A 27,848-nucleotide genomic window follows, 5' to 3' on the forward strand; every position below is an offset into this window, starting at 1 on the left:
TCAATCCAGCGCAGAAAAATCTACCTGCAGGACTGTCAATCCAGCGCAGAAAAATCTGCCTGCAGCGCCCAGAGCTGGCAGGTCCTGACGCTTCAGACTCCTCGGGTCCCTGTCTTCTGGACAGACATTTTGCTGTAGGATGGGATGTGATAAGAGGATCTAGTCTTGGGGCCTGCTGTCCAGTAGACTCATTTGTGAGACCCTCTAGTGACAGGACCCCTTCCCCACAAAACGGCTAGCTATTCCGTCTGTTAAACAGAGATGGTGGCTTCCCTTTTCAGAGCTGTGGTTGCACCTGAGAAAGCGAAACTCCACCAGATTCCAGCCCTGGTGCTCGGGTACCGGGAAACCCAAGAAGAGGTGAGACTGGAGAGAAATTGGTTTCTGGCCAGTTTGGAACTTACTCTATTCAGCAGTAGTTAGAGGCAAGGGACCAGCCAGAAGGTGTCCCAGCTGGCCTAGGTCACTTGGCCTCATCAGAGATACTGGGGTGTGGCCATTTCATTTCGCTCTAAGTCAAGGGGAATGCCGAGGAAATCCCCAAGTCTAGCATTTCCATGCGCAAACAATGAACTCATTCCAGACCCAGCCATGGACAAAGATTCATCTCAAGGGGTTTTCTGGCTCCCAGAAGTGTGAACTCAGCCATAGCCTGGTGGTACCAATAGCTTTACTTGCTACCTGAAGTGAGGCTTTGCCCTCCATCAACAGAAAGCCTCCCAAGAAGCAGGCTGCTCACTAGCGCACTGGGTTGCTGGTGGAACACCCTGACCAGGTCTGCTTTCCCTCTGGGTTTCTGTTTCTTTGTCTATAAAGCAAGGGCTGTGTTGTTCCACAAAGGTCTTGATTGTCGTTGAGATCTGGGGTCCCTTGGCTGGGAGGAAGAGGTTCTATGCTTGACAGTGGCCACCACAACAATGGGTATGTTGCAGACTCAAGGAGGGCAGACCTGGGGCTCAAGAAATAAGGACATAGGGTAACCCAGACCTCACGCACAGCTAGCTGGGAGATGACAATGGTACCGTCTGTGGAAAACAACCTGGAATTGTGTTATGAAGCTGATCATATGCACAGCTTCTTACCCAGCAGCCCAACTCCTGATGCAGAACAGAAAAACTCCTAGGCATGTGTTCTGAGAGAACAGAAAGCCACGCTTCCAGAAGAGCAAAAGCCCTGGAAACATCTCCATTGTCACTCATTTAAAGAACAAAGGATGAGTGGGCTGTGGTTTAGTTCACATGGTGAGCTGCCCGACGCCTTACACAGATGCATTGCAGAAGTGACACTCAGCGAGAAAAGCTGGTTGCAAAAGAAAGCAGTTTGGCTTGACTTGTGCCCAGTCCAAAACTGGGAAATAAATAACATACATGTAACATAAAATTTGCTATTTTAGTCACTTTTAAAGTTATTAATTTTAACTTTAAAATTTAAATAAACACACACACACACAATTACTTCTACTTATTTCTAGCCTTTTACCACCCCAAACAGAGACCTGGTATTGCTTAAGCACTAACTATCCATTCTTCTTCATTTATGTCCTGGTGACCTTTGTATGTATATATGTATTTATGCATGCATACACACACATACAGAGAGTGCCATAATTTCTGTATGGACCTGGAGAGCAGGGCCTCAAAGGGGTATGCTATAAAAATGGAGAAGTCAACATAATAGACAAATCTTTATCCAAACTAACCAAAAGGCAGAGAGAGAATATCCAAATTAACAAAATATGAAATGAAAAGGGGTACATAACAACATATTTCAAAAACCTGTACTCCAAAAAATTGGAAAACTTAAAGGAAACGGACAATTTTCTGGATAAATATATAAATTTAATACCAAAATTAAATCAAGACCAGATAAGCAAATTAAACAGACCTATAACTGCTGCAGAAAGAAATCAGAGACACATCACCCTTCACAACAGCCACAAATAACATAAAACATCTTGGAGTAACTCTAACCAAACAAGTGGAAGACCTGTATGACAAGAGCTTTAAATTTTTGAAGAAAGAAATGGAAGAAGACACCAGAAAGTGGAAAGATCTCCCATGCTCTTGGGTAAGTAGAATTAACATAGCAAAAATGGCAATCTTACCAAAAGCAATCTACAAATTCAATGCAATGCCCATCAAAATCCCAGCAAAATTCTTCACAGACCTCAAAAGAACAATACTCAACTTCTTATGGAAAAACAAAAAACCCAGGTTAGCCAAAACAATCCTGCACAATAAAGGAACTTCTGGAGGCATCACAATCCCCGACTTCAAACTCTACTACAGAGCTACAGTACTGAAAACAGCCTGGTATTGGCATAAAACAGACAGGAGGACGAACAGAACCAAAACAAAGACCTGAATATCAATCCACACAGCTTCAAACATCTGATTTTTGACAAAGAAGCAAAAAATATAAAATGGAAAAAAGAAAGCATATTCAACAAATGGTGCTGGCATAATTAGATATCAACATGTAGAAGAATGAAAATTGGTCCATATTTATCACCATGCACAAAACTCAAGTCCAAATGGATCAAAGACCTCAATATAAAACCAATCACACTGAACCTTATAGAAGAGAAAGTGGGAAGTACACTTGAACACATTGGCATAGGAGACCACTACCTAAATATAACCCACTAGCACAGACACAAGGACACATGCTTGATTATGTTCATAGCAGCTTTGTTTGCCATAGCCAGAACCTGGAAACAACCTAAATGCCCCTCGACTGAAGAATGGGTAAGGAAAATGTGGCACATTTACACAATGGAGTACTACATAATGGAAAAAAATGACACCTTGAAATTCGTGGGCAAATGGATAGATCTAGAAAATATCATACTGAGTGAGGTAACCCAGACCCAGAAAGACAAATATCCTATGTAGTTGCTCATAAGTGGCTTTTAGAAATAAAGCAAAGAAAAACCAGCTTACAATTCCCAACCCCAGAGAACCTAGACAACAAAGAGGACCGTAAGAGAGACATACATGAATCTAATCTACATGGGAAGTAGAAAAAGAAAAGATCTCCTGAGCAAATTGGGAGCATGGGGACCTTGGGAGAGGGTAGAAAGGGAGGGTAGAGAAAGGGAGGGTAGTGGAGAAAAATGTATAGCTCAATAAAAACAATTTTAAAAAAGAAATCAAAAGACAAAAAAAAATGGGGGAGTCCTGGAGTTTGGGTTGTACCCTTTACTCACATGCCAATAGGTTATTTACATACTTTCATTGCTGTCCACATCTGCATAGTTTAGAACCATTTGTTGCTACATATATATAAAATTCTTTTACATGTATCTTTTTATTTATTTACAATGCTGGTTTTTTTTAAATCTAGAAAAATAAATTTGTCCTATATTCTCTCTCCACAGGACAGCAGTTCAGATGTTCTTCCCTGGTGCCACTGGGTGCAAGAAGGGGACTGCCACTCTGTTGAGTACTACAGTTCATAGCATGCCCTAGTCAACAGCTTCGTGTTGCCCTCTCTGCTCTGCACCCTCCTGGAGGGCAGGAATAGACCCTGGTTGCCTTAGGTCTTGCCTGGAATACAGTACTTGCTGTGCACACACTGGGTGGATAAATGATTGAATGCATCCATGTCTTTTTACAGGATCAGCCTGCTGTGACGCTCCACAATTCACACCACCATGCCACACACAATGTGATCTCAGGGCATGTTCAAAGGCAGCTACTGACCTGTAACTTTCTGTTGTCATTATCTCTGAGCAACTTGTGCTGGGACAAGCTATCTACTGGCTGCCTGTAGGTGGTTGGACCATTCCCTTCATGCCCATAACTGTCTTGTACACCTGTCATTGACCAGGACCTCTGGTGCCCCTTTTGGACCTCTCCCTTCTATCAGTTGTCCTAGCTGCTGGCAGTCTTAAACAAGGCCCTCTGTGTGTTCTGCTTTTGTGCTTTACCCATGCTTAGACTTGGGGCACGCCCCTTTGTGTGCTAGATGGGGATAGACATCAGAAGGGACCATGGAGCCTATGACATGGTTGGTGAGTAAGGCGCTAAGTGCTAGGAGCCCGTGTGTCAGGAGGAGACGGAGAAATAAGCTTCTATCCTTACCTCCCCTGCTGCTGGCAACATGGAACAGGGCACCATCTACCTGTCATGTGGAACTACTCTTTCTAATACAACCAAATTGCCCTGGACCCAGTAGTCTGCATTCTCAGCCCTTTCTGCTCTCTCTGGGCTCCTTCCTTTTTGTACATCCTTCCCAGGGCAGGTTCCTAGGGCCCAGCTCTCAGAGGAATCCTATAGAGCTGGTCCAGTATCACTCAGATGCCAGGTCAGCACCTAATGCCTGCTATAAAGTGTCGTCCATCAAACTCTCTTATTCCTGTATTGTTCTGGACATCAGGGCTTCAAAAGGGTGTGTTATAAAAGGGGGGAATCCTGCGAGGTGCTGGTGACATGCACACCTTTAATCCCAACACTTGGGAGGCAGAGGCAGGATCTCTGTGAGTTCAAGGCCAGCCTGGTTTACAAAGCGAGTTCCAGGAGATCCAGAGCTGTTACATAGAAAAACCCTGTCTCAGAGAAAAAAACAGTGTGTGTGTGTGGGGGGGGGAATTCTGCAGTTTGGACTATACCCTTTACTCATATACAAACTGGTCATTTGATGTATTTACATTGTTCATTTCTGCATAACTGACAGTCATTTGCTGCCTTTGGAAACCATCACTTCCTTTTTGTCCCCAGAAATACCAGGCTTTACTCCAATCTTCTAAAAGTTCTTTTTATGTGGAAACTTTTTTGTATATGCTGTAAATGCATATGCTTTTTTTCCTTAATGGTAAAATGTTTCTAAAGAAACCTAGAAAATTGGTCTTTGACTTGTCCTTGTCTAATACAATAATCCGTGTATGGGCCAGAATAGAGTACTTATTCTCATGCCATTTATACTGTAGAAGAATTAGGAAATGATCTAAATATATAGCTATTATGTTTTACAAGCAAAAGGTATGTAGCCAGTAGCCATCAAAGTGATTTCCTGGAAATTGCTAGCTCAAAGATAAAGTGCTAGGACAAAAGTAGCTTAGGGGTCAAGGTAATTCCAATTTTTTAAAAGGTAAATCATATATATATATGATTTCTAAAAGTTTGCTAGAAGGCACACCAAAGTATTACTAGTATAGTATGAATGAGAGTTATTTCTAGTGTGAAAGGTACTGATGCTTGCATTATCTCTTACTTTCTGATTTTCTTAATTTTCTATAAACAAATTGTCTGTGGGAAAGAGATGTGCATTCCTTGATCAGATCCACCAGCCACGCGGCAGCAAAAACCAGGACATGAGCAGCTCTCAGCCACGGTGTGCTTGTATCTTCTCAGGTCACCACTGCCCTTCCTCTGTCATCAGAATCAGGGGCAGGAGGCTTTTCTGGCTGCTTTTGCTCTATAGCTTGAGTCCTCTACTATTTTCTGCCACTTTCAAGTTGCTCTTACATTCTCCTTTGAAAGTTAAAAGGTAATTTATAACCTCATCACTTCGGGGGCAGAGGCAAGAGGATCAAGGGCGTAAGACCAACTTAGGCTACATACCAAGAACCACCTGTCTCCACAAACAAAAGTGATCACCAGCGGAAACTAAAAGGTCGTTTAAAAGATGTCCGCACCGGAATCCTCCACTCTAACACCACTAGGACAGAAGACGGGGTGAGGCATTAAAGCTGGAGCTGGCCGGTACTTGGGGCCTTTGAGAAACGTCTGTCCCCGAGGACTTGGAGCATAGCTGAAGGCTTTCCAGGTTGTGCTAGGCCCCCTGGAGCTGGGCAAGCTGAGCTGAAACCACCCTAAGCTATCTCTCAATGCTGCTGTGAGTAAGCTTCTTCAGGAGACCTTGGAAATCAAGCCCACCAGGAGCAGCATGCCAGTGTGGGCACAGCCATGGAGGCTGTACCGTTCCCAGCCTGTCTCTTCTGCAAACGGCCACCTCATGATGTGCACTGGCTGTTCATTTGTAAAGTTCCGGTGTGTTGAGACATGGGCTTACTGTGCAACCCATGTTGCTCTGAAACTCATGCTATAGTCCAGACTGGCCGCAAACTTTCAGATACTCCCACCTCAACCTCTCAAGTTTGGGGATGGCAGCATGTTTCACCACACCCACCCTGTCTGACCCTTTCAATGGTGTCTCACCATGAACTGACTGTACAGGAACAACTGATGTCACTGCTCTCGTTTCTGGATACACATATTGATTGCAAATGACTCTTTTTCTCATTTGCTATAAAAATGAAACGGTAGCTTGATTTTTATTTTATGGGCAGAGAGTTTGCCTGAGCTAGGCATGTAGGAAGTCGGGGCTGGGGGCAAGGACTTCAGTCCTGCCTCTATAAGTTCCTAGTGTTGGAGGCCTGGCAGCCAGCGGTACCACTGAAACCCCAGTGCCACGGTGACAGCAGACTCTACTGAGTAGACCCGGAGGAGCTGGGACTATTGGGATTAGAGCGACGGAATATGCTTCAGCAGCTCCATAAAATACCTGAAATGGGCCTCAAAGGGCACAGGGGGTGGAGCTGGGGCAGGGGGAGGGGAGGGAATCTCAAGTGAGAGGAGCTGTGGGAACTAAAGGCCAGGCAGAAGGATCCCATGCTCTCTGGGCTGGCAAGTGGGTGGCGGTCCAGGATTCCAGGCAAGCTGTGTGCAGTCCTCATGTGGTCTGCAGCTTTGCCCCAGCATCACTGAGGGTGCTTGGGAGTTAGGGGAACAAACAAATGAATGGAAATGGCTTTTGTATCCCCCACACCCTCTAACCCTGGCCACAAGGACAACCAGTATTCCTACCAGGGTCCTGGTTCCCTCACAGGAAGGATATGAACCCAGAGTTCTGGGGAGCCTATCCCTGGGGGCTCTGTCTGGACAAGGCTGATACCTGAACTTCTCACTCCTGGCAGTTGTGGGTGCCTATGCCATCTGTCCCCAGGCTTAGAGAACCAGAAGCCTGAAACCCATGCTATGCCTTGACCTGGATCACTGGCAAATTTTGTGGTTGCCTTCCAAGTTCTCAGCTGCAGGCTGGAAACCAAAGGGGGAACAGAGGGAGAAAGTATAGGATATTTCCTGCCTACAAAGAGTTAAGAAACTTTTGAGAAAGAGGCAGATGGACTGCAGGGGTCCACAGAAAGGGGGTACCCAGGCATGACTGCAGCTGCTAGGAGTAAAGTCGGTGGTCAGGAGAGTCCCAAAGCAGAATGCCATCTGGCCCAAAGTGACTCCCTTCCATGAACTGATCACATTCCACAACTGCATTGTGACCGAAACTGGGACAAACTCGAGGGGCCATACCTGTTCCAGGGGTCCCCACAGGGTTAGGTGAGTTGGTGAGTACCCCTGCAGCTTCTCCTTGGCCTCGCATTCTTGTGCCCACTGCTCTGTGTTTGACTTAATCCCTCAAACACCCCATAGATTTAACTGTTTCCTGGCCTGTTGCCAGAGGCTTCCAACCTTTGGGAAAGAGGAAACACAACATTGGAAATCAATCCACACAGTGGCACCTGGAGGTTCCTGTCTTAGTCAGTGATCCATCGCTGGGAAGAGACACTAGGGCCAAGGCAACAATTATAAAAGAAAGCATTTAATTGGGGGCCGGTTTACAGTTTCAGACTGTAATCCATTAAAGTTAATCCATTGTCATCAAGGTGGGTGCATGGTGGCCCTCATAGCAATGGAGCAGTAGCTGAGAGCTGATCAGTAGGCAGAGAGATTCTTGGCCTGGTGTGAGCTTTTGAAAGCTCAAAGCCCACCTCCAGTGAAACACTTCCTCCAGTAAGGCCACACCTCCTAATCCTTCTCAAATAGTGCCACTGCCTGATGGCTAAGCATTCAAACATATGAGCCAGTGGGGGCCATTCTCATTCAACGCATCACAGTTTCTGTGGTTCCAAATCTAAGCTCTGTAAGAATGTCAAGCATAGAAACCAAGGCTTCAAGATACATCCTTAAAATACAGCTTGCTCTTGGGATGTTAACGTATGTTTTTTTCTTAATGAATCTGTAAGAAAAACACGTGTCCATTACAGCCTCGTTCATTAATAGGAAGAGTTGTTCCTTTGCTTTTCATGTGTGTGACTTAACGTTGGTATCGCTGATGGGCAGGAAGTGATGTAGCCAGGGGACAGTGTGATGGTTTCTTCCCTGCAGAGCTCAGTGAGCCAGGAAAACCACCACTCTAGGCAAACCTGTCTACAAGGAACCAACTCAGTTGTCAGATTAGCCCTACAGCCTGGGGATCACAGGCTGAGTGCCATCCCCCAATCTCTCTGGGCAGACTGGCCCCTTTAATTGCCATCACTTACTTGGGGGCAAGGTGATCTCTACCTGGAATTGTCACATTCTCTGGATTGATGAGAGAGCCCAAGAAAAGCCTCCTGCAGTCTCTACTCCTGACTGTGACCCATCAGGCTGGGATGAGAGGGATGAACAAAGGTGTTGAAATGGGAATGGGTGTCCCACGGGAGATTACCTGATCTACCGTGGCCACCAAATCAATTGACTGTAGCATGTCCCTCGCCACCATTGCCACCATGATAGCACACACCATCAATCATTTCCTGACCTTAGATTATTTCCTAGTAGTTCCCATAGTGACCACTGCTGCTCACAGAGAGATTGGGAGAGGGGGGTGGCAACTTCAGTCCTCCTAGCTAGTTCTTAAAATCCTCCAGTCTGTGTCCCCAAGAGGTGCCTTTGTTGTCCTAGTTTCTTATTCTTTCCTGGGCTGGCTCAGCTTCTAGGAGACACAGTGTGCACACACCCTCACTGAAGTCAGTAGCACAGCCTGGAATAGAGTCTGGCACCATGGTCTGGAGAGTAACTAAGCACAGCCAACTTTTGAGACTTACAATATGTTGTTAATTACCCTTTTGGATACTTTGACTACTGAATTCTTTTCTATCTTGTTTACTATGGAGAAGCCAGCAGGAGGTGGGTGTGAACCTGGCTGTCCTGGGTCTTCTGACACAGTGATGCAGAGGGCTTACAAATGACCCCGGGTCTCAGGATTAAGGGTGGGCACTCACTTTCTAAGGCAATCTTGGTGTGTTAAGGGCTGAGCCAGCCCAGGGAAGAGTAAGAAACTAGGGCAACAAAGACACCTCTTGGGGACACAGGAGAATTATAAGCACTAGTTGGAAGAAGGACCTTAGTTGCCACCCCCTCTCCCAACCTCTAGCAGCAGTGGCCACTATGGGAATCACTAGGAAATACTCTAAGCCCCCCCGCCACACACAATGATTGATGACTCATGCTATCAAGGTGGCAATGGTGGCAAGAAAAATGCTACAGTCACTTCATTTGGTGGCCCTGGTAGATCAGGTGACTCAGGGCAGTAGCCATGCCAAAGGAGAGGTGCTGTCCAGCAGAAGGTCCCCTGGCATGGGGTGGCAGCCAGACAGGAGCAGGCTGCGCATTCTAAGAATGTGGGATATCCTGTATGACCCCTTTCCTGGCACTGCCAGAAGCAGAGGAAAGGCATGGTAGCTGCAGCGCACTGTACGAACTTATGAGCACCTGCAATCGGGCCGTGCAACACATTTGGACAGATTAGTCTTTGGCGATGTGCTATTTTTATAACATGTGATCTTATCAAAGGATATCATTTCAAAAGTTTACATTCGGGTGCTAATGTTTCCCATTTCCTTTATTGGCTCTCACACTGATTCCTCCCCCCACCCACCACAGTATTATCTTTTGTGATTTAGTCCCTGGCAATAATTACTTTGAGAAGCTCATTATTAGGTAATTCCTCATGACCGTTTTGAAAGTCTAAGTGCTGATCCAGGTATGTTAGATCTAGGGAGTTTCTGATCACACAGATAGACCAACTCCACCTTTTCAAACACTACCCTGGACAACGTGAGATTTGAATGCAACTGAGTATTGTCCATCACATTAGAGATGGGTTCTGAGCCTAGCCCTGGCTAGTGTGACTCCCCCAACCCCTCCCGAATTCAATTATCCAGAACTGACTCTGAGCTCAAGCCACCTTGTGTCCCGAAACAAGCTTATTTCCAAAATTCCAGACAGTTTGGAGCCCCGGGTGGGGGGGATCCTGTCCAAGTGAGAGCCCTCACTGACTTCATGGTCCTGGGAACACCTGGTTGAGTGGTCCCTGGTGACCACTCTTGCTTTCTTAGGAGAATTCGGTGGGGTGATTCCATACCTCTGGGTTCTGTAAGACACTCTGAGGGGCCTGTGGCTGGAGACAGAGCTTCACACTGAGTCTTTGGAACTGTGCAGCCAGACGCAGCACCCTTGGGAGTTGCTCCTGAGGTGAACACTTGTGAGAAGAATCTGAACATCCCAGTCCTAGGACACAGAGGAGGGGATACTTGTCCTTCTGTCTGGCCACAGGTTAGAGCAGCCACCTCAGACAAAGAGAAAGTAATGGGACAGGCTGGCGGGAAGGGAGAGGGGCAGGGAAAGATGGGAAGCATCAAGGGAGAATACTGGGAAGGGCGCACTCAGCTCAGCTAGGTCCTTCCAAACCATGCAGAGAACAAGCTTCACAGGCCAAGGCGGTGAGAGGCCTTCCCAAGCTCCCCAAGAGGCTTCAGTCTCATTGCAAATAGGGAAACCTCAGCCTACACAGCTCAAATAACTAGGTCAAGGTCACAGAGCCTCTTAATGACCGAGCAGAGACTGGAATCAGGCCCTGTCCGGAGTCTATGGGCTAAGCGCCCATGTCATTTGGCCTTGATCAACACCACCATTCCAGCTCAGAGCACCTCCTTGAGCCCTCAGCCCAGCACACTCTCTGATTGGTCAGCACTCCTTCCTGGACCAGTCAGCTGAAGAAGCGCTATGTAGATTCATGCTTCCTTTTCAAGTTCAATCATACCTGTCTAGACAGATGGTAACCACTGAGAAGACAGGGCAGAGCCCTGCATCTGGGGTCTGCTAGGCCATTAGGGGCCTGGACAATAGTGGGTGCTGATCTGTCTCCAGAGACCAGGTCCCTCCTGTGCTGGCTCTGTTAGCTGTGGGAAGGACTGAAAGCTTGCACTTCTCCTTCTAGGACACGCTTTGTCCTCTCCTCAGAACCCTTCAAGGCAGGGCCACTGAGCCTCTCCTCCCAGCCAGGGCTCAGGCTGGCCAGTGCTCAGCCCCCTCCTCTGTCTGTGTTTGTGGAGCTCCGCCACATTCTTGTTATTGGACGAGCTTCCACGAGCTAGAGGCCAGGTTCACTCAGAGGCTACACCATGGGAGTGGAAAAGGAGGGGCAGGGAGCATGGTGGGAAGCTGCCTCTCAGCATGGAGCACGGGCTGCAGAGAAGGGAGTGGAAAAGAGGCAGCAGGCTAAAACATCCCACTCACCACAGCCAAGAGCCCGCTGAGACCTCCCTTCCCAAGGCCCCAGACATCTGGAATGAGAGCAGCTGCTGGGCTCTATTGGACCCCTACCTGTCTGAGGCCACACCCGGTATACCTGGAAGAAGCCCACCTCATAGAAGAGGACGTCATTGCTCTATAGTACAGTTTGTCCTCACAGCGACTGCTGGTCTTCCTGGCCCACAACGGCTGTCCTCTCCCTGTGCTCGCAGGAGGGTCCACCCATCCTCTTTCCAACTCAGCCTCTTGCATCTGAGCCTGAGCACGGGCTTCCTAAGCAGTTCCCACATCCTGTGACTCACGTGGCTCCCGGGCTCCCTCCTCACAGGCGTAGCTGGTCCCTTACTGTCCAAAGCAACTGCTTTTGTTCTCCATATTGGAGAACAGAAGAGGGTGGACCAGCCCGGTCTACTATCTCAACACCACGCCATCTCAACAGGGATGTTGTATCCTGTGGCCAAGGGTGCAAAGCTGGGTTTTCCTAGAACCAAGTGGGTTTGTCAGAGCCAGGGGATAAGGAGTTTGTTCAGCTTGCAGGGAGCAGCTATGGGATATGGAATAATGCCTGTGTGGGCAGGTGCCTGTGGGCGGAGGGCAGTGGAGCAGTGGAGGAAAAGCTGGATAAAAAGCTTGCATTGATGCCTGCTTCCCTGTCCCCAGGAAGATGCTCAGGGGAGAGAAAAATCAAACAAAACCAAGGGCCAGGGGCTGCAAAGATGGTTTAGCAGTTAAGGGCACTTGCTGTCTTTGCAAAGAACCAGAATTTGGCTCTTAGCATCCATATGAAGTGGTTCACAACTACTAACTCCAGTTTTAGGGGATCCAATGCCCTCTTTGATCCCCATGGGTACCCATACACATGTTCACATATACACGTGAACACACACATAGATACATAAATAAAATAAGACAAAAAATACCCAAAACCAATCAAACAGACAGACAAAATCAAGGGCCAAGAGGTGGGCATAGAGGCGCGAACACCTGGGCGGGGGAAGCAGGAAGACCAGCTTGGGCTGTAGAGTGCAACCCTGTGTTGATAAACAACATCAAACCAGGGCCAAGGACACTCTGGGTGGTCTCATAACTTTCCAGTGGTTCCTTTATCTTGCTACCTTTAGATTAGCCAGTTACCTAAAGTTCAGGCATTCAGCGAGGGGACACATACATATGCACACACACAAGCACACGCACACGCATGCACGCACACAGTCTAAAGGGTAACAGCCATGCCCTGGTAACTACCCCAAACATGTTCCCTTCAAAGCTGCCAAGCGTGAGGCCTCCTCATCAGCTGGAAGCGGACCAAGCCCATTTCCTTTTATTGCAACTTCTATCCTTCTAGAATTTCTCCTTCTCGGCAGGTCTAGGCCATAGGGATATTAATCCCTATTCAAATGAACCTTCAAGGCTCTCCCTTCATTAAAAAGAGAAAAATGTCTCCCACCTCCCAAAACTGCAGTCCCATGTGCATTCCCAGGAAGGGAGGGGGAGGAGGGCTCAGCTCCCACATAGAAGCTGCCTCAGGTTTCCTCACCTGGCTCTCCCTTGTTGCAAAGTAGAAATGCGACCCTTCTTTACCTCCTCCCTGAGGCCCCCCTTCAAGAGCTTTAATAAATACTGATTATTTCAGTCCTCGGAGCACAGCTGTCCTGTGAATTGTCCAGTCAGGGTTATAGAGTGAGAGCCAAGACTGAAGCACAGAGCCCAGATCTGCGGAATAGAGCTGCTGCCTCCTCTCCCCTCGCTTGCCCAGCAGGGGAGCAGAGAGTTGGTGGCTGAGGTCGGAATGGCAGAAGTACTCTTTAAAAACTAGTTTCGGGGCTGGAGAGATGGCTCAGCAGTTAAGAGCACTGGCTGCTCTTCCAGAGGACCTGGGTTCAAGTCCCAGCACCCACGTGGCAGCTCACAACTGTCTGTAACTCCAGTTCCAGGGGATTGAACCCCCTTTACACAGACATACATGCAGGCAAAACACCAATGTACATAAAATAAAAATAAATATTTAAAAAAAAAACTAGTTTCATGCACAAGCTGTTCTTACTGGTCCTCTCCTCCTACGCCCTCACCCTGTTTCCATCCCTCTGCCTCTGCTTCCACATCACAGGCATTCTTTAGCCTCCTCCCCTAAGCGCTCTTCTTCTTCCCCTCTTCTGGGCCACTTTCTAGTTTCATAACCTCCATTCTCATATATGCATATGAAAATATAAAATTTAAAATCTGCGATCCACATATGAAAGAAAACGTGTGATATTTGTCTTTCTGGGTCTGGCTTACTTCATTTAACGTAATAATTTCCAGTTCCACTCACTTTCCTGCAAATGTCATCATTTTTCCTACGGCTGAATAAAATTCCATTGTGTACAGGTGCCCCATTCTCATTATCCATTTATCTGTGGATAGACACAAGAAAGCATTAAGAAGATCATCCATCATGACCAACTTGGCTTCACCCCAGGGATGCAAGGGTGGTTCAACATACACAAAATCCGCATGGAAACACGTATGTGTGATACAGCAAGGAAGTAGACTTAAAGACAGAACTCACAACCATCTCAATTGGCACAGAGAAGGCATTTGACAAAGCTCAATATCCCTTCAGGATAAAAATCCCTGAAGAAATTAGAAATAGAAGGGACATATTTCAACGTAATAAAGGCTACATAAGACAAACGTATAGCCAACACTATACCAAACGGGAGGAAGCTGAACAATTTCCTCTAAAACATGGACCATGACAGAAGTACCCACTTTCTCTGCTCTTGTTCAAGGTAGTAGTTTTCTCTGTAGCAATGAAAAGAGGCTACAGACAGGAGGCAGGGAGCCAAATGTCCCAACTGGGGCTGACATGGTCCTGTGCTTAAAGGACTTGAAAGATTCGACCAGAAAATGCTTAGCTATGATAAATATTTGCAAAACAGTCAAATAAAAAACCGCACAAAAGTCAGTAATGTTTCTACACAACAATAAGGAACATGCTGAGAAATTCAGAAAGAAGGTCTCATTCACAACAGTCTCGAAAAATCAAACCAAATGTCTAGAACTAAAACCCAAGGAGATTAAACTAAAACCCTTTACGATTAAAACTGAAAGATAACAAGGGAAAAAGTGGAATAAGACACTGTTCCATGACAGAATTAATGTGGTAAAAAAAAAGACTATAATATCAAACATACAGACTCAAGGCAATATCCATAAAAACTCCATAACATTCTTCATAGAACTAGGGGAAAATGCTAAAATATCTATAAAAGTGCAAAACACCCTAACTAGCAATAGCAATCCTAAACAGAAGAAACCATGTTGGAAGTATCAGAATGTCTGATTTCAATATATACCACAGAGTCATAGGGACAAAGATAGCATGATTCGGACACAAAAATAGATACACAGCCAACTGATGAGAATCGAGGAATAAACACAGCTACAACCACCAAAGTTTTGATAAACGCATCCCAGATATACATTAGATAAAAAGTCCCTTCAGCAAACAGCGCTGGGAAAACCGACATTCACAAGCCAAAGAGCAGAATTAGATCTAAATCTCTCACCCTACACAAAAAAATCAACCCAAAATTAATCAGTGTCCTAACATAAGGACAGAAATGTGGGCACTGCTAGAAGGAAACACAGACAGGTGCAGACAGAGAAGAAACAGAGGAAGCAACTCCAAGAACTGCTGGCGGGGGTGCGGGGGTCGGCATGGAGTTAAAAAGTTCCTAGATGGCAAATGACGTAACACTCAAGTGAAGAGACAGCTGGCAAAATGGGAGAAAAGTCTTTGCCAAATAAACTTCAGACAAACATTTAATATATAGAATACATGAAGAACTGGAAAAAGACCGACTACAACCAAATCTTCCAATCACCAAATGGGCTGATATTGAACAGACAGTTCTCAAAAGAAGACATCAATGGAGGATGGCAAGAGGGCTCAGTGGGAAAAGGTGCTTGGTGCCAAGTCTGATGACCTGAGCTCAATCCCTGGGATCCACATGGTGGAAGGAGGTAACTTACTCTTACAAATTGTCCTTTGACCCCCACACATGATCTATACAGGACACACACAATCCTCTCAGAAATGTAGTAAGTGAAGGCTTCGGAAAGTTAGTGGGAAATATATATATATATATATATATATATATATATATATATATATATGCATATATGTTTTGTTTGTTTCTTTGTTTGCTTTTTTGAGACAGGGTTTCTCTGTGTAACAGCTCGGGCTGTACTGGAACTTGCCTTGTAGATCAGCAGGCTGGCCTTGAACACACAGAGATCCACCTGCCTCTGCCTCCTGAGTGCTGGGGTTAAAGGTGTGCACCACCATCGCTAGGCTGGGAATTAAATTTTAAAAAGCATAAAAGACCAATACAAATTTTAAAAAGTGTTCAAAAGGTCAAGGAAACCAATAACAGCAAATGATGCCTCGGCACTGGTGGTGGGATCTCCACTATGGAGATCAGTATAGAGGGTTCCTGAACAGCTAAACATAGGGCAACAGACAACCCAGCTGCACTGCCCCAGGTTTGTACCAGGGTAACTTAGCATAGAGATGCTTGGACATCGGGCTTTACTGCATAATTACACAGACAGACTAACAAATTGCAACAGGCAGAAGCACTTTTTGAGCAACCTGCCGAGGGCCAAGCTACAGTGAGGAAGGTGGAAAGCAGGGCGTGAAGGCAAGTTTACAGGCAGAGCTGCCTTCGGTCCGCCAGGAGTTCAGTTCCCCCCCGACTCTCCGGCATCTGAGTCAGGGATGTCTAAAATCGCACCTGTGGGAACTAGTCTCAGGATGGCTCTCTGCTTAAAATGTGCGGGTACATTATTTGAGGGCAGGCACTGAGCTTTGGTTGATCTGCTATTCATGGAACACGGTTGGGAAACGTTGGTTGAGGAAAGAATGCATGGCGCTCTAGGCCGCTACTAGATTTATTAGTCAAATAAGGCAGGGAAGGTGCTAAAGCTTTCCACGGAAGTGGGTAGGTTATCACGGGGAGGGGACAGAGAAGAAAGCGGCACCAAGTCTAAATTCTGTCACATCACAGCTGTTGACACCCCCAGACCAGCCTGAGCAACTACAGTAGATCATCTGGTCATCTGGTCCCTGTCCTCAGAGAGCGTGACCCCGAGCACTTAAATGCCATTTCGTAACTCCTGCTCCAAGAAGTTGGAACAATGGTTCTCTGGAATGTGACACCCTGAATGGTCAAAGCTAAACTCCAGGGGCTTCTTTCTATTCAAGGGCTCTGGGCTGCTCAAAGTGGCAGGAAACTCCTTTCACAAAATAGACGTACCGTGCCAGGCTTGCCCTGCACTGCTCTGCTTCAGACAGCTGTGCCAATCCCTCTGGAGATAGAGCCTAAGCTACTGCCATCTAAGAGGGAACCAAGGTGCAGAGGATCCTGCGGGTTCTTAAATCTCATCACCATTACCTGCAGCCTGGCTGCCCCCGACGCTCCTTCTGCCCTCTCTCTCAGGTGAGACCAGCACCTACCAGCTTTTAAAGGCTTCTGAGAGCGACACGTGGTCAAGTCTAGGGGCCGGGGAACTAAGCAATGGTTTGAAGGGACAAAGCCTGCTCCAGCTTGTTCTTGGACCACACCAGCCAAGTTCTAACACAGTGACTCCTGCAAGGAGCTCCTGGAATCCCCTTCTAGTGCTGAGGTTTGGCTCACAAAGCCACAGCATGTCTAACAGGCTGCACTCAGTATGCTCAGATGAAAGGCATGTTTTTACAATCTTTGGTAGTATTCAAATAAAGTGATTCCCTATACCCTAGGTCTTCTGTTGCAAGAGAGTCAGCCCTTCCATCATCCCAGCAATTGCAAAAATGATTTCATTGCAGACCTTAGATGCCACTGAAAACAGAGTACCCAGCCACACAAAAATCACAGAATTGTTAGGTCGAAACTTAGAGGGGACACTTGGCATGAGTTCGGAGGATACACTGATAAAAAGGACATCCCAGAGGGCAAATGGTTCTCAGGATAAATAAGTATGGCAAACGTGGCCGAGTTTACTCCAGACTTAAGGACGTTGCTTCCTTGCACAAATAAACCCTTAGTAAATAGGATGGCCTCCAGGAATGGAGGGAGGCACACATCTGTAATCCTAAGACAGGAGGTTGAGGAAAGAGGCCAAGGTTACATAGGCTACATAGCACCGCTCTCCCCCTCTCAGAAAACAAAACAAGATAAAACAGAGAAAACAGGAAGACTGCAATTGAACGATATTATCCAGCAGTATTGATGAGGTCGTGGAGAAACAGAAGTGTGCTCTCTTACATTGCAGATGGCAATGTGCTATAGGGCTACCGTGAAAAACAGCCCGGCACTTTTCCAATGTGACCAGAAAATTCCACTTCTAGGAATACACCCGTGAGCATGAAATACACCCAGGGCCACTCGAAAGCTTATACACAGATGACCTTTATAAGAATGTGAAAACAACCCAAATATCCTTCAGTTGGAGAGAAGCTAAACCAAATGTGGCAGCTCTGGGGCAGGAATACTATTTGGCGATGAAAAAGCAATCAAGTGTTGATGGATGCTTAAGTAGATGCCTCTGGAGAACATTGCATGAGATAAAAAAAAATCACAAAAGTTCACATATGCTATCATTCCATCTATAATAATGTTCAGAACAAATAAATCTAGAGAGACAGAAAGACTGCTCATGTGAAGGGGGCAGTGACTGCTAATGGGTACAGCACTTCTTTCTGGTATGATAAAAAGACTCTAAAATGGGTTATAGTAATAGCTGCAAGACCTTATATATAAACTAAAAGACCAGTGAACTGCACACCTTAAGCGAATAAAGTATATGGATGTGAACTATAATTTAGTGGAATCGCTATTCAAAAGCAAAAGCACACCTATAATCCTAGTGTTTCAAAGCTGAGGCAGGAGAATCGGGAGCTGAAGGACATCCTCAGCTACATAGAGAAGTTGAGACAAGCATGGGCTACACGAATCTCTGTCTCAGAACCAAAGGCAAACAGTCTGAAAGGTGGCTCAGCAGTTAAGAGAACTTGTTGCCCTGCAGAGGACTCGGGTTTGGTTCATAAGCATCCATAACTCCAGTTCTAGAAGATGCCCTCTTCTGTGTGTCTGCAGGTCCCAGACCACATGCAGTATACATGTAGGCAAAACACTCATACACATAAGAATAAAGTAGATGAATCTTTAAAATCCAGACCAATCCATCCACATCACCACCTCCAAATCTAAAAACAATCCTTTAAAAAATTCCTATTTCTAACCCGGGCAGTGGCGGTGCAGGCCTTTGATCCCAGCACTCAGGAGGCAGAGGCAGGCGGATGTTTGTGAGTTCAAGGCCAGCCTGATCTACGAGAGCTAGTTCCAGGACAGGCTCCAGAGCTACAGAGTAACTCTGTCTCGAAAAACCAAAACAAAACAAAACAAAATTCCTATTTCCGTTCTGCCTTCTGGAGGTGGCCTCTGCTACACTTCTCTCATGTGAAACCAAGTGTCAACAGGAGCTGGACCCACTGTCTCTTCTACAGTGGCCTATACTAGTAGCTTCACAAAGATCACAGGGGTAATTGGTTATCTCTGGATAATCGAGTAGAAATAGCTGTCAGAAACCCAACATGATGGTTCATCAGGAAAAAGTGTTTCCCAACACCCTGATGGCCTGAGTTTGATCCCAGAAATCTGCATGAAAGGAGAGAATTAGCTCCCCAAATTGTCATTTTACCACACATAAGCTCTATGGCATATTTATGCCCTCCCCCACATGTATGTATGCGCGTGCACACACAAACACACACATAAATAAATATAATAAAAATTTTTAAAGGAATGGAGAGAATCCATGAACAAAAACCCGTGGGAGTCATATATGTAAATTCCCACATATATGTAGGCAATGCAGACATTGCCAAAGGTGAAGGCAAGTCACATGATATCACTGGGAGGGTCACGTGTTTGACTGCCTTTAGTTTGTATGTAACTTGGAAAAGCCCACAGAGATTGCACACCTTCTTAGGCTACTTTTCAAGTTTGGAATTAGAGTTCTTCTACTCTGCTTGTTCTGTAGACGGATTGCTTATTGACCAGTGGATTACTGTCTGCCCCCAGATTCCTGTTCTAGGACCAGCAGGCGATGGCTGGGCAAGCTTCCTTGTTCCTGGCTCCCTGAGTATCCTGTCATGTCTTGGGTGGAAGGGAGAGACACCACGGTGAGGGTAGGATAGAAAAGTGAACCTAGATGGATCCACACCAGGCCCTGATGGGGGGACCCTCCAAATGGAGTGGAAAGCAAAGGCCGCCAGAATCTCTCCTTATCTAAGGCCAGGATCAAGCCCCACAGAGGGAAATCATGCTTCAGTCCCAAAATGGCATCCACAAAGATCAATTCTCTCTCCAAAGGAATTACTCCTTACACTCCATCACAGTACATTGGGGTTGATCAGTATTAAGTCATGCCATGCAGGATGTATGTTATCGAAGGCTGGTTTCATCACGCCACCCTCCAAGCTGTTTTCTTTCTCTTTCCTTCTGTTTTCTTTTTTGCTTAGTCATGAAAAGTCTAGCAAGTTAGAAATCAAAACAAAAGCTAATACACACACACACACACACACACACACACACACATACGAGAGAGAGAGAGAGAGAGAGAGAGAGAGAGAGAGAGAGAGAGAGAGAGCCCTTCGTGGAAGTTGCTATGTGGTGGCTTCAGAAAGGAAAACACATCTCTGACTAATATGAGGGAGACTCCAAATTGCTCTTGGCAACAATCTCTCAACTCAATTCCCCTCCCTCTATTCATCTCCTCAGTTCCCAGCCAAAGGAAAACAAACTGAACAGCCCTCTCCCTGGCCCAACCTGTGGGGCTGCACGGCTGAGCAGGGTTGAGCCAACAAACATCCCCATGCAATTATACACCTGTGTAATTGCTGTAAACACAGGACAGCCAGCCGGGTGCAAGCCGCGCTCACCGGGCCAACCATCTCGGTATTAGAAAGAAAATGCCTATATTCTGACAGTGGGCTATCAAAACAGAATGAAATCTGATCCAGTAGCCTCAAGCTCATATTTTTTTCCCCTTTAGGAAAAAGAAAAAGGAAGAAAAAGCAACTATCATCCTGGCCAGAGAGCTGCAAATTCCACTGAGGCACGATCCCAGAGCATGGCCCAGACAGGCAGGAGCTATGTTATCTATCAGCTGTGGTCCTCCAGAAGTGACAGTTAATGTTAGAGGTGCTTATCATGACATTTGAGACGGAAGGAGAGTCAGCAAACCAGGTCCTGAAACACGTATGGCTGCTGTGTCTTCCATCAGACATCATTCTATTAGGACAGATCTGTCCAATCAGCTAACAAAGAGGGCAGAGCATCAAGAATATAGTTGATATAGAATCTTTACAGCTGAGTCCATAAACGTACATGGTAGGCTAGTATAAGCTACTCCGAGACAGGGACTGGTTTTACTACCAAGTCCTGTGACGGTGGGCAAGCCTGTGTCCGATGGTAAAGGTCAAGGGCTTAAAACAGCTTGAGAGCCCCGAGAGTGTGGGATATACCATCCTGGCTACTAAAGGACATGACTGGTATCTCAGGAGTGTTCTTAGCCAGCCTGGCACTGCTCCAGAGAGAGGCCAGCCCTCTCAGAAGTTGCACGGGGCTGCGTCTTCATCTGTCCTTGTCATGTCTCAAAACGATAGGCTCATGTCAGAACCCACAACCGTAGCCTGAAACCAGCTGAACAGCAGGGGCTCCGTTCTCTTCCTGGACCTTCAGGTCAGGGATTGATCATGCTGCGTGCACTCTTTGGGCCAGAGACAAGTACTTGTGACTACGGCGTGGGGACAGTTGTTCGTCCAGCTCCTGTTACCACCGTCCTCCCTGCCTTCTCCCAGCCCTCCTCTTCACCCAGGCCTTCTATGACATCTTCCCACCCACGACCTTCCTTAGTCAACCAATTCCCAGTGAGAGCCGGGCATTCCTGGTACTACTCCCACTGGCAGAGGTCAGGGCCTGGCTGATTTCATTTACTGAGGGATGCTCAGAATTTATCGTAGTGCTCAGAACCGCCCGGCACACAGTACAACAGCTATTGAATTGGTCTGACTGGAAGAGAATCTAGTTTTTCAAAGATAATTAATCCTATCTGTAGCATTTACATACTATTTTATATTATACTGTAGCTGAAACAATCACCTCAATTAGAGCATAAGATTCTAAAACACAGAGGAGATGATGGGTAGCTCTGAATTCAGGCTCACAGACGGCTTACTTATCCCTTGTGAGCCTTGGTTTGCTTACCTACAAAGTGGGACTAATGATTCCAACCCAACAGGGCTGGCTGAGTCCAAGAGAAGATGTGGACGAGTGTTCTCTGGCACAACTGAGTCTCTCTGAGCCCCACCTCTTCCTTTGGCCTCCAATCTCCACTTTATCTGCAATGCTGAACCTGACCCAGCAGGTCAAGGCTCCTTCTATGCAGGCCTTTGCTCTCTAGGTCTCCTTACATAAAGTCCCTCCCCTGTGCCCTCTGCTTTTTGAAGTCTTTTCTGAATTCCTCCACAGTCAGCAAAGAGCCTTCACATCTCTGGGTTTCATTTAGAGCTACGCAAGGAACGGCTACCGTCTCATCCTAGGCTCCGGAGGGGAGGATGGGGGAACCCAATTCTAGACTCAGCAGGTCTCCAAGAACTTTTGTGTGCTCCGAGTCTACCACTTATAACAAGTGTGCCACCTCCATGCGGGGAGGGTGGGGTCTACAGGACCAGGTCGGTACAGATGCCCACTATTCCGAGTAAGGGACCTTGGGCTCCTCTGCTGTCTCCAGTGTGATTCTGGAGGGGGTTTCTCACCTGTAAAGTGGAATGGATGGGGCTGGGGGTGGCTTGGGGGCGCTTAGGGAACAGCACCATAGGGCTGCCACACCTGACCAGAGAGAGCTTTCTGGAAGAGTAGCTTTCTTCTTCTCAGTTCGCAGTGGGCTTTAAGGGGTCATGGAGCCAGTACCCAGGCTGCTTTTCATTCCAGGAACTCCACCCAGAGGGGGTTCCTGAGAATCTCATCAGTGAAAACAGGGGCGGGGTGGAGCTAAAACTTGAACCTTTGCAAGTTCTCCCCTATCCCGCAAGCATCTCCGCCACCACATCCACTCCCATCCTCGAGCCCCTTCCAAAAAAATCCTTCTGATCTGGAGAAAACTGCCGAATGACTGATCACTTCCTTCCCATGTTAAAATTCCGCAGTTGAAGACATTGGAAGTGGCATCGCCCCAGCCAGCAGAGGAACTACACAGAGCCAGGACCAGCTGCTACACCAAGAGGGCAGCGGCCCCTTGCCTGTCGGTCCTCCAGGCAGACACAGGCCAGGCAGCAGAAGCCAAGATAGGAGTCTGGAGCCTAGGGAATCCTCTCTATGAGGCATGAAGATTATGGGACCCAGCACTGAGACCCTCCAAGCAGGGCACTGGGCTGGGTGGTAGGCCGCTCTTTCTTGCATTCTGCCTAAGCCAAGCCCCCAGGACTCAGGTATTGCAAGGGCAGGCAACAGAGGCCAGGAAAGGTGAGGGGCGGGATGAGGGGGAAGCCGGGGACGACAAAGACGGGCGACTTATGAGAAGGTGTCCCTGTACTCCCCGCAACTGGTTGCCACAAGGTGCTGCAAGACCCCGTCTTGACTCAGACCAGAAAGTTTTCAACCATCTGCCCGCTTAGGATGGAGGGCTGGGACGTTCTTACACTTCTTCAGCTCCAGATTCGAGCTCCAGGTCCCTGGTAGTACTCCCTCCAGTATGCTTAAGGACGTCTGTGGATCCCCCTTTATTTCTCTGCTCACGTCCGGGGATCAAGAGTTCTGCCAAACTGCCATGGTTTTGTTCCTTAAGTTTTGCATCTGATAGTCGGACAGACCAACTTGATTTGTTTTTTTAAACCCGGGACGCGGGGTGTGCAGCTTAAACTGGTCGTATTTGTCCCCAACCGCCTTTAGCGGTCTCAAAGGAAGCTGCCAGGAAGGGAGGCCACGGGTGTTGCCGCAGAGTTCTCCAGGTTCTGTCCCAGGTTGGGCCCCCACACCTTCGCACTCTCATCCAGCAAGGCTAGGGTGAGAAACGACCCAGCCGCGGTGCCTGCTAGCCCCAGCGGGAGCGCCTCCGTGCCCGGAGGCGCCATCCGGGCCACCGGATCCCCACCGAGCCAGGCGCCTGCCTTGCTCCCCCGGGCACTCAGCCGGCCTCAGCCGCACCTCCTCCCCACGGACCCTGAGTCCCGGAACCCTGATCACATCCCCGTCCCCGCCGACCAAGGCCTCCGCAGACCCACCTGGCCGCCCCGGGGACGTCGCGCTTGTGCCCGGGCCGTGTCCTCAGCTCCACCAGGGTCCGAGGTTGGGAGTCCACGCGGCAGCGCTGCTCCGGGAGCCTGCCGCTGCCTGGGAGAGGTTGTCATTGATTTGCGCTGGGCGAGTTAAGCCATTCCAGGAGTGGTTTGGAGCGAGCACTCCCACCCCTCCCTTCAACCAGAAGTATTTGGCAGCCAGCCCCTTTGGTCCACCTGTACTGTTAAACGCGGGACAAGGACCAATTGCTCTAGTGGCTTTTTCTACATTTCTTTAGAGTATGTAAATCAACCCTTTGGGGAAGGCAATACAGAAATGAAAGCAAAGGCGGTAGAGTTTTTCTTTCCTCCTCTCTTCACCCGGGTCTCTCTTCCCCACCACCCCGCCCTTTCTCTAATATTTCACAAAAAGCTTTACCACTTATCTCCAGGCAAGGGAGGCATTTTATTATTATTGTTTTATTCAATCCTCTGTGTCTGTGTTTTATTTTTAGAGGCAATTTTGTTTCCATTTGCTTGAAACCTGAGCCCAATAAAATTACTAGAATTATATGTTTTCTCCTTAAAGGGTCGTGATTGTAACTTAACCAAATCAAACACTGTATGGCAATCACTCAAACCACAAAAAAGTGGAGGGGGAGTGCCAGTGGTAAGCATGGAGCTGCAGATCCTGGGGGTCGTTGGGCCTGGCCTGGGTGGGGTCATGAGGCCTAAAGGGGCACCCACTACCCACCCTTGCCATCAGCCAACATTCACTTCACAGTCTGACTCAATGCCATCCCACTTGGGGTGGGCTGGCCACCATCACAGAGGTGTGGCCGGGCACCCTCTCCTCAGTCCGCCACACCACACCCTTTTTGTAAACTGCCATCTGGGAGGGAGTCTCTGGCTGGCTGACTCCTCAGGGCTCCTTCCTCTGGAGCTGTCTGGTCACCTGGGGGAAATGGCTATTAACTCTTGAACAGCTGGCTGTTCTCAGGAATGGAGGAGGAGCCAAGGAGAGAGTCCTTGTTGACCATACCAGATGTCCCATGTGTCACAAACCACAGGAGACCCTGGGATGCCTGGCCTTCTACATCACTCTTCCAATGGCAGGCCAGAAACCCTGGCATATCCTGCAGCTAAGCCACAGGAACCCACAAAGAATTAGCACTGGGGCCGTGAGTTGCAGAACCCCCCAGAAGATGCTCCCACTAAAATATGTCTGTCATCAGGTCACTCCTGCCTGAAATCCATATTAAATTCATGTCTTCTTGGAGTGTGTCCTGTGTAGAACCCATCCAGGCAGGCATATAGAAAGGGTCTCTCTGGCATTCTGGCAAAAGCCAGAGTGCTTGGGACACAAGTTCCCATATAGCCTGGAATGAACTTGTCAGCTTCTCCAAGCATTAGCTGAAGAGCCCAGGAGGTGGTATGAGGGGTTGAGTGATGAGGGGAGGGAGGGGATGCATCATCAGAGCAGGTAACTAGTCTCCGAGATCAAGTGAGTCTATCATTATCAAAATGGCATACTTCTGAGAGAAAACCAAAGCATGAAAAGTTTGCTCACAAAGTCACTGGTTATGCGAATATATAACCAGGGAAATTGTGCTTCACTCCCAGACCTGGGCAGGTAAATGGGCCAAAACAAGACTCCAATGGAGTTGGTATCCATCCAGAAATGCTCCTTGTGTATGTACCCCAGGTTTGCCTCCGCAGCTGTGGGCAGGAGAGTACCATGGGGGCCACTCATGGGGCAGCACGGGGTGGAGGATGGGAGAATGGGAGAGTGTGGGGCAAAGGGCATAAGGCATCGACTCCTAAAGAGCAGGGTGTGACTTCTACAGAGTGCCAAGGGACCATGGCGGGTAGAAGCCAGGCTTATGTGCACAGGCAGGCCAGAAGTTTATGCAGCTGTGGGAAGGCGGGCATGTGGGAGGAGAGCTGGGGAGTGAAGACCGGGAGGTGGAGTCCCGGGCAAGTAGACAGCTGGCCTGGCTCTGAGGGTCCTCTTAATGGGTCAAATAGTAGGTGGGGGGTCTACGGGGTAAAGCCAGTTCACAGACACAGTTTCGGGGCAGGGTAGGGCCTGCCTTTTGGAGGAGAGACACAGGGAGCCTTGGAGCTTTTTTTTAAAAAAACCGGCTGAAGCAGGGCTAGGCGAAGAGTGTGGGCAAAAGGCTGCAGGAGGGCTGCTGTGGGAGGGAGTGGGAGAGGGGAGGTGGTTGCTTATCCCAAGCAGCCCTTCCTCACAGGACTCCAGCCAGCTCTGAAAGGAGTGTCTGGGAAGGCCAGAGGGTGGTGCCAGGGCCACTGAATTTACAGCCAAGAGCCAGGAGGAGAGCTGGCTAGTGTCCAGTCTACCCGCTGGGTCCTGTAGTGGACAGTCGGTGTCATGCCTCCCTCCCTCTTAATCACTGTGTGTGCCCTGCTGGGACACTCCCTTTGAAATAGCTTTGGGGAAAAAAAAATGGGGCGTACCACCCCTTTAGCCTTACTCTGTGCCAGCTGCCTCCTGGGAACAGGAACATAAATAAAAAGGCAAGTCAGAGAGGGTTGGTAGGCAGAGGGGCAGAGGGAGGCTCCCAAACTACCCGCGGAAGGGGCTCTGGGCAGGGCAGACTCTAGACCTGTGATTGCCCATTTCCTTGTAGGCTGGTTCCTTCCTCCTTCCTGCTCTCCGCGGCCCCTCCCTCTTACTCACACAGATCTTTTCTTCTCTCCCTCCTGCCCTCCATCAGCTGGTCCCCCCACCCCTGACTCCTGCCATGTCCTCCCATGTCACGTCAGCCATAGCGCTGGCAAGCAGGCTGGATGCACAGGCACGTTGACTCTTGCTGGCCCTCAAGTTCTCCTAACAACCTAGTGACGCAAGGGCTCCTACCTCAAACACAGGCACGGGTCAGGATATGTCGAAGCTTCACAATCAAATGACCTACTGTCCTTACAGGAAACCCAGGCAGGGCCTGCTTGTCACTGTGATATGGCGACATAGACAGCTTCTATATATGGGCCACACGGGAGCACAGTGTCCATACACGCGGACATAAGGAACAAGACACATACCCAAGCTATGCCCAGGGAGAAGCGACAGAACATTTGTCAAGGGCCTACTCCCCCACTCAGACCTCACACAATGTCACGAGGCAGTTCCTATTGCCTCGCTGTCATATCCATGGGGAAACTGGGGCTCCAAGAGGTCTTAGAGCTTGCTCAAGGTCACAGCATGATACATAATAAAACTGGTGGCCACACCTTGGTCTTCACAGCTCTGGTGCCCAAGGGCTGCCCTGGATGGAGTTCAAGCCCTAGGTCTTTGTCTAGGCATACTGTTTATTCTCTATAGAGTTGAGCTTGGCTCATGTGTGCCTCAGTTTCTCCACCTGATGAACATGAGGGCAATGTCTCTTACTGACCCAGAAGGTATTATTACACAGCAGGTTGGACTTGGCTGTAGCCCTGGAGAATGCCCTTGTCACAGGGGACTAGTGTCACTCAAGCTGGGGATGAGTCAACTTTCCTGTCTCCATCTCCTTCTCAGCCCCTCTTTGCCCATAACCAATCAGTCACGAGCTAGTCTATTTCCACAACAGACTACAAATCTCTTCCAGCTACCCCTTTGGATCCCCAATGTTCCCTCCCCGTGAAACCCTCACAATCACTCTGTAGAGACTTATTATTATTATTATTATTATTATTATTATTATTATTATTATTATTATTTTAAACAAGGTTTCTCTGTAGCTTTGGTGCTTTGGAGACTGTCCTGGAACTAGCTCTTGTAGACTAGGTTGGCCTCGAACTCATAGAGATCCACCTGGCTCTGCATCCCGAGTGCTGGGATTAAAGGTGTGCACCATCACAGCCCGGCTCTGTAGAGACATTTTAACCTATCTCTCTGACCCATCCCTACCTGGTTCCTTAGCCCTATGTCATGTGACTGCCTACAGAATTTGATCAAAACGTGAATCTGGTCCTGGTGTATCAATAGTAGAATGTTTGCCCCACACACCTGAGGTTCCAGGTACAATCACCAGCACAATAAAAGAAATCAGACCCTGTACAGGACACCTGTATTGCTCCCTGGACTGTGAATCAAGGCCACAGACACTTTGAAACCCCAGCTGCTCTCCCCAAATAGCCTCCCTCCTGCCCCATACTCTTGTCATAGGCAGGCAGGTCACATT

General features: G+C 48.0%; 1 protein-coding gene across 4 annotated transcripts in view; it reads right to left on the reverse strand.

Annotated features, from left to right (window-relative positions):
• Zbtb7c (zinc finger and BTB domain containing 7C) overlaps positions 1-27,848 on the reverse strand; it is a 321,380-nt gene that overhangs the window by 64,860 nt on the left and 228,672 nt on the right. The window contains exons 1-2 of one of the 4 annotated variants that reach the window (XM_085676414.2): positions 23,668-24,008; positions 10,186-10,331 (exon numbers count right to left, since the gene is read on the reverse strand). The exons of 1 other annotated variant lie outside the window; for it this stretch is intronic. The gene's annotated coding sequence lies outside the window, so the exon portion shown is untranslated. Of the gene's footprint in view, positions 1-10,185; positions 10,332-11,466; positions 11,574-23,667; positions 24,009-27,848 lie in introns of those variants that run through there. 2 more of the 4 variants (XM_048419484.3, XM_048419482.3) reach the window with 2 other exon arrangements.

Source organism: Myodes glareolus, chromosome 13, assembly GCF_982192425.1.
Source record: "Myodes glareolus chromosome 13, mMyoGla1.1, whole genome shotgun sequence".
Taxonomy (NCBI): Eukaryota; Metazoa; Chordata; class Mammalia; order Rodentia; family Cricetidae; genus Myodes; species Myodes glareolus.